Here is a 14,224-nt window from a genome sequence, read left to right on the forward strand (position 1 = left end):
CATTATTAAAAATCTGACTGGGGAGAAAAGGAATCTGAAAGCTCATGTGCTGTGTATGATAAATAATGTGGAGTTTTGTGCAGATTTCAGAATCTGTAATTTGATCATAAGAGAACATTCTCATGGCTATACACAAATTCAATGGCTTTTAAAAATATAGAATTGAGTAGAGACCTTTAACAAGGAGATCTGATAAAAATCTAAATTCTTTTTTGTCTGGCTTGGGATATTATTACTAACTTATTTACTAAGGAGGTATCATGGGTACGGAAATTGAATTTTTATCCTATTTTAACATAAAAATTTGCCTATTCTACCTAATCCAACTGTTTCCTTATTCTGTGCTTCTGTGACTTGCTGATATGATTACTTCACAGGGTTCCTGCCATTTAAGTATTTGTTTCAGACTCGTCTGAGTACGCTCTCATCATCAAAATCCATGAAATATAGTAAATCCCCTTTATCTGCAGTTTTGCTTTCCAGTTTTAGTTACACTCAAATGAGATCTGAAAATATTGAAAGGAAAATTGCAGAAATAAACCTAAGTTTTAAATAACTTTGATTATAGTATATTATTATGTCTATTACCATTCATAGCATCGTGTTGTGCCTCACTTACATAAGTCAAACTTTATAAAAGTTATGCATGTATAGGAAAAATATAGCATATTTAGGGTTTAGTACTACACAAAGCAGTCAATGGGGGCTCTGAAATGTGTCCCCTATAGATATGGGAGGTCAGTGTATTCTCTGCCTCTTTCAGTCTGTATTGGTCCTTTGCTGATAAAAGTTCAGTTTCCATGCACACCTACTGTGTTCATTACTCTTCATCCTCTATAAAAGAATTTAAAACTAATACGTAACTAAAACTTCCCTGGAAAAATACCAACATCCTCCTTTTATCTGGTCTCTCATTCTCCTTACCTTCTCTGCAGGGTTTTCCTTGATCGCTCTTACCCCTCTTCCTCAACTCCCAGGATGCTGAACTGCTTTGATTTTCTCTCCACTTCTCTTGTCATGTCTCCTTTGCCTTCTTCTATTAATTCCCTAACTCAGGATCTCTACAAAGACTCCGTCCCAGGCCTACACTCTTCAAGAGTACTTCCTAACAGAACTTAGTACAATTATTTCCAAATATGAGATACTCCCTTTTTTCAAATGTTCTGCCAGTCATTTAAAAAAAAAAACTTTTTCAAAACTGTGAAACATTTTTCTATTTAAAGTAGTTCTTATCATACCTATTCCCATTCAGTCAGTGGGGTCATGTTTCTTCCAATGTCTCATGAAATCTGTGACACTTTCCTACCATTCAGTAGCGTCTCACGTGGGTCACACACTATCAGGTGTTTAATATAAATCATCTTAACTGTACCCTTAAATAAACCTGGCATGCTCCCTTCTACCATATTACCTTCCCTCCTTCACTTAACTTTGTGACTAAGTCCTTTCCTGTATAAAATGCTCTCTCTTTCAGTCTGTTCTTTTCCATTCCCTTTCCCATCACCTCAATTCAAATACTGAGTGAGAGAAATAGAAAGCAACCTTCAATATTTTCTCTTCCTATCCCCTACTGTCACTTAAAGTGAGACCTAGAAATAAAAAATTATTTTCCAAGTTCACCCAGGTACTATAAATATGGACTCCAATTTCATATCCTTTTACATGAACCCTAACTTCTAACTGGTTATTGCAGCAGCTAGTCTGCAAAGATGCCTGCTAAGGAGCCTCCACAGTACCCTACAGTTAATGTGAGCTGGCTTATTTAAACAAACAGATGACATGACAAGCCTAGCCTAAGTGTATCAGAAGCCTTGGACCTTTTACCTTGCTTTCTCTGAACATGGCACAGGGATCCCCAAGTATATGGGAAAATCTGATACTGCCACATTAGGAAGAAGTCCATGCTGATTTCATGGAAAGTATAGAGAAAGGGCCCAACCAGGAACACATGCATATGCATGGCCAGTCTGCAGTCAGACTTAAAATGAAGCCACTTTCGTCATCCAGCACAGCTGAACTTCTAGGTGACTCCTGACTTGGCTACCATCTCAAACCCTATGAGGAATCACATGAGGAGCTCTGAATGAGAATGTCTGATCAAACCCAGTTAACTCACAAGATTATGATAGCTAATAAAAGCAAACTGATATTTCTAGGCATCAAAGTTTAAAGTGACCTGTTACACAACAATTAATAGCTATCATGAGGACTAAATGAGATAATACATGCAAAGCACTTAAGATAAATGAGTCACAAATGATTAACAGATATCAGATGATGATAATGACAGTGATTATAACAATTCCATTCTACCAACATTGTTAAACTCTCGTTTATTCTTTTTAAAAAATATATCATGTTTCCTTTTGGCCATATCATATCACTCTGTGTCTCAGTCCCAAAACACTGTAAATGCTTCTCCATGTTTTTTTTTTTTTTTTTTTTTTCCAGGGCTTGAACTCAGGACCTTGTGCTTGTGAGGCAGGCATGATGTCACTGAGCTAAATTCCTGGCCTCAATGTACATTCTTCACTCTGGCTTTTCCCCATCAGTTCCACGGTATCTGTATCACCAGAATAATTTCCCTAAAATCCAACATGACTCTGACTTCAAAGCTAGTGACAAACAGGCATCTTGGCTTTGCCACATCGACATTCCTCATAAGCTCCAGACTGCTAACTTGAACTCCCAACTGCAATCCTGTTTCTAGCTGCTCTTTTATACTTCTGCTTGGGTTCTCAAAGTCATGGATGCCACCTCAATTTGAAATAAAACAAATGATCTCATTTCTCCATCTTTATTAGTTCAGTACTTGGAAGAGCATCCTTTGTCCAGTCTGCCTGCTTCAAACTGATCTTTCAATGTCAGACTTAAATCAAAGCATATCTCAAGACCAGGTATTTCAGACTTTCTCCAAATTCTAACTCTTCTATATTTGCCTTTCATTCAGTAAGTGTTTATTAAGCTCCTACTACAGAGCAGTGCCTTACTAGCATAGCAGTGTGCTGGGAGCTGGGGATTACCACAAACTCAGGTTTTTTTTACCTGGAGTTTACATTCAACAGCTAAGGTGGTAAGCACAACAGAGAAAATGAAAGGATAAGGAGGCTACAAAGTGCTAGGGACATAGGTTTCTACATTGTAAGAAGGCGAGGAAAAGCCTCTCTGAAAAGATGATGGATAGCCAGGGGTATGAAGGGAGAAGGCAAGTGAGGGGAATGCAGAAAGTAAAGGACCCCAGGCAGGGGCAGGAGGGGTGGGACACACCCCGAAGAACTGGTGTGTGCCATACCCTGCATTTAAATCCAAATACATATCACCTGATAATTCTCTAAAACACACATAATTGTTATGTATCATAAATGAATACTGATACAAAAATAAAAAGCACATCGCCCAGCATAACCAGCATAATGTAGGCACTAGATGAACAGTGGCTATAAAGAAAAAAAAGTAGCAAATATAAATTCATATCACACTCACTCTATCCTCACTCTCAGTGATCTCAGGACTGGCTATTCTCCCTCCTTTTGTTATTCACCCCTCAATTACTTGATTCTTTCAAACTTCAAGTTAAATTACTTTCTTCTTTTTGTAACAAATGTTCTACTAGTCTAAAATGAAATTCCTAAGTACAATTTCTACATACATACTTTATTAAATATATACACTAAGCATTCTCTATTTTTTAAAAGTATAACAGTTTTATCAATAACATAAAGAAGAAATGAGTTTATATTAATACAAAATGTAACTACATTTAAAAGTCTAAAGACTTAGATCTCACTATCACTGAATAGCTCTGTGACCTTGAGCAAGTGATTTAAACTTTGCATTTATGTACGTATCTAGAAAATGAGAGAAATAATAGTATGCACCTTATGGAGTTGCTGTAAAAATTAAATTGAAAGAGAGAGAGAGCGCACCTAGGAAAAGAGCAAGTACTACATAAGTGTTTGCTGTGATATTCCTGATATTTGCTGTGATGTTTCTAATACAGAAGGTTGCATGAAAGTTATGGTAATATGAAAACGAATACATAATATTAGGATATTTTTCCCCTGCAATGATGCAAACGACTCTTCAAAAGGTTTCAACTTACAGCAAAATGCAATCTTCCCTTAATGTGTACTATTGCTGAATTGATAAAAAAGAGGCTATGGGTTAAAACTATGTGGAATTATATAGTGGGTACATGTGAAAAGTAGTGACATTGTAGGCTGAGAAAGTATAATGTGTTTTTTCACCTGGAAGAATCGCTGCTCATACTATCTCAAAGTTTGGTAGGACCCAGAGATCCTCCGTAGCAAAGGGCCACACAACATGTATTCCAGGATGTTTAATTTCCCTGTCCTGTGCCCACCAAGAGCCGGAGCACTCCCTCATCACTATACTCCAAATTTTCTGAGTGCTTCACACATGGGCTTTCACCTTCAGCAAAATCACCCTGAACATTTAAAACAAATTCCGTACAGAAGAATAGTCTTAAAAGTTTATGTACATGTGCGCACACACATGATTATCCCTCCCTCCGAACGTATTTGCCCTTCTCCTTGCTGAATGTGATGATATCTTCATTTTATAGACTTCTATTCAGCAATGACTGCACCAAGCATCTGGTAGGTGCTAAATTTGAAATTATTCAACTGTAAATCCCTAATCTTCTTTGAAGAAGATTACTGGGCAGTATCAAGGAAAAGGTTACCAAGGAATGTTTCATATTTGTAATGAATAAATCTTTTCATTCCTAAACCAAATTACAACTCATTTCATTTCTCCCATTACAAAATACAGATTAGAATCTCTGGGAGAGTCTAGTTGCTCTGGGAGGAGCAACCTGCAGAATCTCGACAATCCAGAGGGGAAATTTCAATGAAGCCAGAATGATACAATTCTTACTGTCATACTTGATATCTGCCAGTTTTAGTGAAGTAACTATTGCAAGTTACAGAATTTATTAGACACCTACTATGCACTAAGAGCTTTATATACCTTATTCTTTTTCTTTTTCTTTTTTTTGGTACTGGGGATCAAACTCGGGCCCTTGCGCTTATGAGGCAGGCGCCTGAACCACTGAGCTAAATCCCTGGCCCTACCTTATTTCTAATCTTTGCAAAATATCCTAGTAGATAGGTAGTATGTGTACCCCCCCCCATACCAGGGAATGAACTCAGGGCTTTGTGAGACAGGTACGGAGCCACTGAGCTGAATCCCTGGCCCAGTATCTATATTTTAAGGTGAAAAGATGGATATTTCCTCTTTTTTTCTTGCAACACTGGGGATTAAACACAGTGTATTTGTACTGAGCTGCAGCCCCTGCCCTTTTTATATTTTTCAGACTATGAGACAGGATTGCTAGGTTGGTCAAGCCAGGCTTGAACCTGAATTTCACATCGTCCTTGCCTTCACCTCCCAGAGTGCTGGGATTACAGGCATAAACCACCACACACAGCTCAACATTGTTAACCATTAATAACTTGCCCCAAAGGTGACAAGACTGAGATATAAACACAGATCCCTTTCTATCTTTGTTCTTCATGGTATATGACAGCTCATCATCTGATTAGGCTGATGCAAATGCTAGGATAACTGGCATGGATTTAGGGGCAACACATTTTACAGTGTTTAAAATAAAGAACCACAGTTACTGTCACTATGAACAGATTTCTGGACAGGGTGAATCCTACCAACTAGGGAAGTCAAGGACCAGGTGCCCAGAGATACGCAGTTATGTGTGGGTGTGCACCACAAATAAGACACTGACGGCCGGACACACAGACCAGTGAAAACAACACATTTAGAAGAGGAACTGAGGTCCAAAGAGTCCTCACAACACAGCTTGAGGAGAAGCAGCCAGCTAGAGCTCAAGTCTCCTACTTATAATCTACAGCTCTCAAATATCCAAATGATTTCACACACATACACCAAATGAGAGAGAACTGAAACAGAAAACACAATTTTCTTTAGCATTCAGTTCACTTTTTGTCTTTTCCCAACGATCCTCCTCAGAATCTCTATCTCCAGTCATTTTCTAGTCCTCATTTTCTTAGTCCTTAATAGATATCTCAAGAAATCAATAATCTCTCTGGACTCTTTTGGGACATTTTAGAGAACATAAAATTACGCTGATAGAGTTGAATCTTTGACACATTAACACAGTCAATTATTCATCATTGACTTTGCAATGTCAGTCAAAACAGAGAAGACATATTTTTGAATAGAGAAATACAACCCAAAATACGAAGAAACCGGGGCTCACAGAGGTCAAGTACCTTGCTCATGGTCACAAAGCCAGATAAGCAGCAGAGACAGGATGTGAACTCAGATTGTATGGCTTCAAACTGCCAAAAACAGAGTACTTCAAACTGCCAAAAACAGGATTTCATAAGCCAGATACAGAACAACCAGTACTACATGTTCTCTGTCGTATGCAGAAACTAAAACCTGTGGACCTGAGAATGGAATAGTGATCACCAGGGACTGAGGAGTGCTGGGCAAGTGGTAGGGGTGATTTGATCAGTGCACAATGTGTGCAAACATGGAAATATCACATTAAAGCCCACTATTATATAAAATTAGTGTTAAAAAAACAGTATTTCAAGCCTTGTTCTGTATTTAGCCTACAGTCTATACACAAGTTTATTAACATAATCGGTTCTAAACTCTGTATTATCATACTTGAAATATTTAAGAAAGACTATTTTAAATAAATGTATTATCTCTTATAATTTTCCAACCTATGGCATCTGCCCACATTAGAACTACTTTTCATAGGATTTAAATTACTGGAAAATATTTTATTATATAATCAACCTACATTTATTTGCAACTTCTCTACTTAGAATTACAATTCTAGTAGTTGCTATTAATCAAGAAGCAATCTAGGGCTGAGAATTTAGCTCCGTGGTTCCACTACCTGCCTCACAAGCGCAAAGTCCCGAGTTCCAGGCCCGATACCAAACAAAAAACAAAACAAACAAACAAACAAAAAAAAACCCCAAGAAAACAAACAAACAAAAACCCAAAAAACACTGAGAAGCAGAAGCAAATCTGTATAAAATAGGCTCTCATACATCCACTACTTTTCATTTTACTAAATACAAATCTGGTTATTAAACACTCGGAATATTTCTGAGAAAAAGTTAAACTTCAGGTACTATATACAAGAACTGCTGCAAACTAGCATCTCTAAAAACACTTATTTTGTCTGTTTTCAAATGCCTTAAAAATATAATAGAGGCAGATAATCTAGAATTCATTTATAACCAATTAAGATTCATATGATTAAATTTCAGAACTTCAGATCTATAGTCATATTATAAAACTTCTTTGATTAATGCTAATGTTAGGAAAAAAAGAAAGAAAAATCATTTTAGAGCAAGTAAACCCACTACATCTGTTTGTGTTCACTGCCCTCTAGTGATAAGGATCACATTTGACTTAAAACATCTCTGTTCTTAAGGAGTCATCACATCTTAGAAAATAAAAATGTCTCTTGCAGGATCATAGAGATTTGAGATTAAGACTAACTCCAGGTTGATTTGTAAAATTTGAATAATCATCAGAGAAATTTTAGACTCACTCTCTACAAATGCTTTATTTAAAGTAGGAAACAGCTGCAACATTTATTGAGAAAAGAAATGATGATACAGTACAAGGAAATTTATAATTTTTTGAGTGGTTCCTTGAGGCTGAAATAACAATGCAATGGATCTGACAGCTGTGGTTACATTTGTCTTCTACATGGCTCTTATTTAATGTTAGCACAACATTCTGTAATTGTTGATACCGTTTGAATTCATGCAGACACAGAATTTTTTTCTTTTTGGGTGGATACAGAGTATCACTATGTAGTTCAAGCTGGCCTTGAACTCACTATGTAGCAGAGGCTGGCCTTGAACCTGCAGCAATCCCCCTGCCTCAACCTCTCGAATGCACCACCATTCCCAATTTAGACACAGACTTTTGAGTTTATTTTCTTAAAAGAGCTGAGACCATCATCATCATTACTGTAATCCACCAAAACTTTCTGTACACTGAAGAATAATCAAGTCAGTAATTGGATATGCAAACTTCACATAAATGAAGTCCCAACAAAAATAATCTTGTATGAAATACTTTTTATATATAGAGAAAATGATCCTCAGTTCACTAAAAAATTTTTGGCCTGAGTTAACCCCAATATTTCATGCTTATGAGGGTCATGATAATTACTGTGAAATTTTCACTATGTACTCAGCAGTATGCTTTGTGAAAACAATTTAAACAGAGAAAATACCTGTTTTCTAAACCAACAGTAACAACTGCATTTAGGCTTACTTCTAGAAATGCATATTTAATAGGTATTTTATATACCTTTCTGATACGTGGATTTTAAAGTAATTTTAAGGCATAAATTCTGAACTCTAATTAAAAAAAATTCTTTTCAACAACTGAACATCCATTCACAAAATCATGAATCCCAATTTTTATCTTGTGCGATACTAGTATTTCCTAGATACTTTGCAAACTATTTCAAAAAACTAAAAAAGAGAAAATTCTTTCAAACTCATTGTCCAAGGCCAGCAAAATCCCACTCCCCAAATCAGACAACGCAATATAAAAGAAAACTACTGACCAATATCTCTGATGTAAACAGATGCAAAACATCTCACCAAAAACTAGCAAGTCAAATCCAACAGTAAAGCAAAAAGGAGAGGATACACACACACACTACACACACACACACACACACACATACACACACACACACACACACACAGAATACACCATGACAAAGTGGGATTTATCACAGCAACTGCAAGAACTGCTTACATACACAAATCAATAAACATGAAAGATAGTTTACATAAAGATAATGAAGGTCAAAATCCATATGCCCATCTCAATAGACACAGAAAGAGCATTTGATAAAATTCCACATCCCTCCATGATAAAAGAAAAATGCTCAAGAAATTAGGCTTAGAAATGACTTACCTCAACACATGACAATCCAACAGCCAGCATCATACTAAATAGGAAAAAACTGAAAGTTTTGTCTCCAAGATCTAGAACAGTACAGGGATACCCAGTTTCACCACTTTTACTCAACAGAGTATTCAAAGTGCCAGCCAGACTACTTAGGAAAGAGAAAGAAATAAAGGGCATCCAATTTTGCACAGAGGAGGACACATTGTCCTTGTTTGCATATGACAAATCTCATGTATAGTAATCCTGAAGGACCTCACCAAAAAAAAACACCAAAAAAAAACTGTTAGAACTAATATAAATCCAGTGAAGTTTCAGGATATAAAAATCAACATATAAATGGTAATCCTGGGTCACTGTTAACCACTCATCATTGAACAGACAAAAAACATTTAGTCTAGGCCAAGCTTTGGGCCAGCTGGTAGAGACAGAAAACTGCAGTAAAGCGAGTATCACTTTTTGCACAAAACTGAACAGTCTCAGCAGGTATATTCATTTTCCCAGATTTTAATAGGTTGTATTTTTTTAGTTCTTGCTTGTCAGTCTATTTTCTTTACAGCTGGTATAAATTTGCCTCCACGTAGTCAGTATATGGCTCACTGCCTCCTATTAAGGTGCGTTTTTGTCAAGGCATTATTTCCCAGAAAGAGTAGCACTCCAATGCAATACTTTGCAAAGACAGCTTCCACTGTCAAATACATTTCTTCCATAGTGCACATTAGCATATTCAAGGCTCTGCCAGGAACTGTAATATATAAACCTTATTTTATTTTAACACAGTATTTCCCAAAGTTATTGTGCTACTGAACTCTTGACATTATTAACAAGTAAAAAACAAAAAGTGCTAATGTTTCATAGAAAATTCTTGTGAAAGTAATGGGCTTTTAATACTATTAGACAGTAGTTTTTTAGAGTGGTTATTTACTTATTCATCCAGCAGGTATTTACTAAACAGCTCCCCCAGAATGGGGGACAGAGTGATGAACAAGACAGACAGTTCTCTGCTCCTACATATCTTGGACTCCTGGGACCAAAAGACAATAAAGAAGCAGACACAACAATGAGTGATAAATACAGTGAACAGAAAAAAGTGGCAAAATGATATGTAATGGTGAGCTGTAAAATTAAGTACTCAGGAAAAGCTGCACTGAGCAGTCATATCTGAGAAGAGATCTACATAACTAGAAAGAGACAATTACTGCAGCACTACTAACAATTGTTAGGATATGAAAACAGCTTAAGTATATATCAACTGATGAATAAAAAAAACGTGCTACATACACACCATGGAATACTACTCTACTATAAAAAAAAAAGAATGAAATCTGCAATAACACGGATGGAACTGTAGAGCACTAAGTGAAACAAACCAGGCACAGAAAGACAAGTACCACACAATTCACTCATATGTGGAATATAAAAAGATGAAGATCTCATGGACATTGAAAGTAGAATGCTGGCTACCAGAGGCTGCAGATAGTAGGAAGGAGGGGGAAGAGGGAAAGGTTGGTCAAAGGATACTCAGAGTTACATAGGAATAAGTAGTCCTGGTGTTCTTCATGGGGCCAGAGGTAGAAAGTTACAGCTTATGTTTAGATGTTTTCCCAAAGCCTCATGCTTTTTCAGAGGTGGTTAAATCTAGAGTGTGAAACTGATTCATGGTGGGGTTAGGCCTAAGGGCGCTAAGATTAAAAGGGGCAGAAAGGCGGTGTTAATGTCCCTTGTTGCTTCTGCTACTTTGTCATATCATGTTGTTTTTCCTCCATGTGCTTGTTTGCCATCCCTGCCTTGGAACAAGGCCATTATGGACTGAAACTGCTACAAACTGTGAGCTAAATAAACCCTTTCCTCTTTAACTTTGGGTGTTGGGTATTTTGTCTCAGCAACCAGAGGAAAGTAACTAAGTGATTACAAATAAGGCAGCAACAGCTGTATTAGGTACATGTACCCACTTCCCAAGATGACTGTAAACTGCATGTACTAAAACATGTTCTAATAAAATTTTATATGTTAAAAAATTAAGGTAATGTATATTTCAGAAAGCAGAAGGGTTCTGAATTTCTACCATGAAAAAAATAAGAGATAAATGTTTAACCTGATTTATACATTATGTAATACATACATGTACTGAAACATCACATTGTACCATATTATGATGTATTGTTTGTTTTTATGAATTATTTAGAAAAAATTAGGCAGAATACTCTCAGTAAGGGCTGAAGGAACACAGGCTGCACTGGAGAGGACAGGGACCCAGAAAGGGAGTAGAGGAAGGTGAGGACAAGGCTGTGGGACCTTTTCAGCCTTATGGAGAGTGTGAAGGGGCGCTGCAAAGTTCTGAGCAGGGAGTGCCACAATATGCTATACATTTGAACATGATGTGAGGTACATGCTTTGAAAGTTGTTTCTTTAGCGAATTATACAGCAGAAAAGCTGACAAGATTTCATAAAGTAGATGCCAGAAGTGAAGCAGTAAGAATCAACTACTAGATTACTGGCCTGATGAACATCTGCTTTGAATGGATGTTGGTGCCACATGCTGAGATGGGGCACATGTGGGAGGCACCGATTTGAAGGAAGACAGGAAGAAGAGTCCTGAGTCAAATGTAGGAGGCATTTAAATATGTGAAGGTTTCGTGAATGTTTAAATTCCTCAACTGTTAAAGGATCTCTGACTCTCCTGAGTTCTTGAGATTTCTAGATAAAGAAAGCTGCTAGAAAAGTGAGTTTTGAATAGGCAGTTGTGTTCAAAGACATTATCTTAGGATAGACCACTCTATCAAAAATTTCCAGCTGGGCGTGGTGGCACACGCCTGTAATCCCTGCACTCGGGAGGCTGAGGCAGGAGGATCGCTGTGAGTTCGAGACCAGCCTGGGCTACATAGTGAGTTCCAGGTCAGTCTCAACTACATAGTGAGACCCTGTCTCAAAAACAAAAAACAAAACAAAACAAAAATTTCCAACACATTTTAGAATAATCCAGCAGAAGAGGCATGTACAATCTAATTTTTAAATCCCTTATTCATAGTAGATTAGCAATATGAAAATCAAAGCAACTACTCACTGAAGACCATATAATACAAAACAAATTAGAATTTAGCACTCATAATGGACAATATTTTTATAAGTCCGTCATAAACATTTTAAGAATGAAAGTTAACTGAAGGCAATAATAAACAATATTGTAAAAATGGGATTTTTCTTCCATTTCCAACAGTGACTCAACAGTAGATTTTAAGAATTATGGGTCACAGAATGGCATAGAGTTCAGTTACACTGATTGGTGTCATGTGATTAAAAATGTTAGCCCTGCCTCTCATGAGCACTATATTAAGCAGCATGTTATGTAAGGGTTCCATGTTGTGCAGAGAATCAAAGTTAGTGTGGGTGATATAGCAAAGTTATAAAGCATGTGCCAGGAATTCAATGTATTATTTATATGATGACCAGAAAAACTGTAACTTGTTATAAGAAAAACAACATGGGGATCACACACACACACACACACACACACACACACACACACACAGAGTCTTACTGTGCAATCCAGGACAGACTTGAACTCACAATGTAGTCCAGGCCTGCCTCAAAATAAATGATCTTCTGCTGCAGCTTCCTGAGTGCTGAGCTTATAGGTGTGTGTCACCATGCTCAGCAGGAAAACCACTTGATTAAAACAACTGCATTAAGATTTCTACAGTGATAGCTACCCAGTAGTTTATGCATCAATAGTCTGTCTAAAACAGGGGTGGCAATCCTATGGCACACATGCTAGAGCCGGCTGTATATTATTCTTGAAAGCTCTAAAGTTTGCCATGATAGTTCTAAAAACTATTGACATCACTGATACCAGATGAAAATGCTTTTGGAGATCTCAAACACACTGGGATAGTTTTTTTCTGAATGTACTGACCTCACAAACATAAAGACACTCAGATAGAAGGACTGTACTGTACTGCAACTCTCCACAAGCGATCGTTTGTCTCACCTGGATTTTTTCCACTGTTTATTTCACATTGGGTGAATATACATTAGTACCCTGCGCTAATCTCATTCTTCAAAAGAAGCTTTTTAAAAACCCTTTAAAATTGATTTGAATCTATAGCCATAGTGGTATGAATGTGCCTGATCTTGTTTAAAATTTACTTGATTCTGGATACAGCAAATAAAAATACAGCTCAGGAATTGTATTATGTTATCTGTTAAGAACAGAAGAGTAGTTAGGATTTTCAACCATTTATAAAATGAAAACACTACGGGCCTAAAAACAGTGATCAGAAACTGAACATAAACAATGATAGGTGGGAAAGAAGCAAATATATGAGTTTGAACATATGAACTTTCATTTAGTATACAAAGAAAACATACCAATCAGGTAGCTCTTAGAGGTTTCAGAACACCAGTTCTAACAAGTCACAAAACTGTCTTTCCCTAAAACTCAGAATAAAAAGTAACAAAAGCTAAAATTTGTCATCTACCACGTGTTGAGTACTCTGCTGATATTACCTCATTTATTTAACAAGCACAATCATTACATATTCCCATTTTGTAAATGAGCCCTAAGGCCTCAACTATCAACTCCATGTTGACAACAGTTTAGTAAAATCCTGCCTCTTCCCACATATACAGTCCTGATGACTGAAGGCCTACGGGGCATTTCTACATAGACCCATAACCCCACCTCAATTTCATGACTAAAAATTCAACTGTGACATTGTCCAACAGCCTGCACTCCCAAATTGGCTTCTCCTGCTGATTTCCCATTATCTTTTCCATCATTTGAGTTTAGAATTTCATACTCTCCTGTGACTCTAGACTCCTGAATATTCTTTGTCCAATCTCACTTGCCCATGAGAGCTTTTTCCTATCTATTCCTTTTTATTCTATCCTATCTCAAACATTTATCCTTTCAGTGCCTAATTTTTCAACAGATTCTTCTTGTTTTCATGATTTCCCCTCAATATGACCCATGGTGTTGGGCAACACCTCCAGATTCACTCTTCTATGATCATGGTGTTGTTATTTCCCTTATGACCAACAGCAAAGGTGCCCCAGAATTTATAAGATCATTGTAAATGGCTTGAACTGGTAACTAAAGCAATCTGTACTGCAGCCCAGTCTACATTTCTTATAATGTCCTCTGGTCCTATAATCAGATTCTCTGTTCCAAAAAGACTCACTCTTCCAGAACACCCATTAACCTTCTTCTACTCCCCAAAACATAAAGCTAAATCCGCAAGAGTGCCCCATTCCGCTA

The 14,224-nt window shown here is 37.0% G+C and overlaps 1 protein-coding gene across 4 annotated transcripts in view; it reads right to left on the reverse strand.

The window, feature by feature from the left end:
* Window positions 1-14,224, reverse strand: part of Pde4d (phosphodiesterase 4D) — a 1,223,725-nt gene that overhangs the window by 26,950 nt on the left and 1,182,551 nt on the right. The window lies entirely within an intron of this gene.

The sequence above is a fragment of the Fukomys damarensis genome, unplaced genomic scaffold, assembly GCF_012274545.1.
Source record: "Fukomys damarensis isolate Sample0158 unplaced genomic scaffold, DMR_v1.0_HiC HiC_scaffold_1, whole genome shotgun sequence".
NCBI lineage: Eukaryota > Metazoa > Chordata > Mammalia > Rodentia > Bathyergidae > Fukomys > Fukomys damarensis.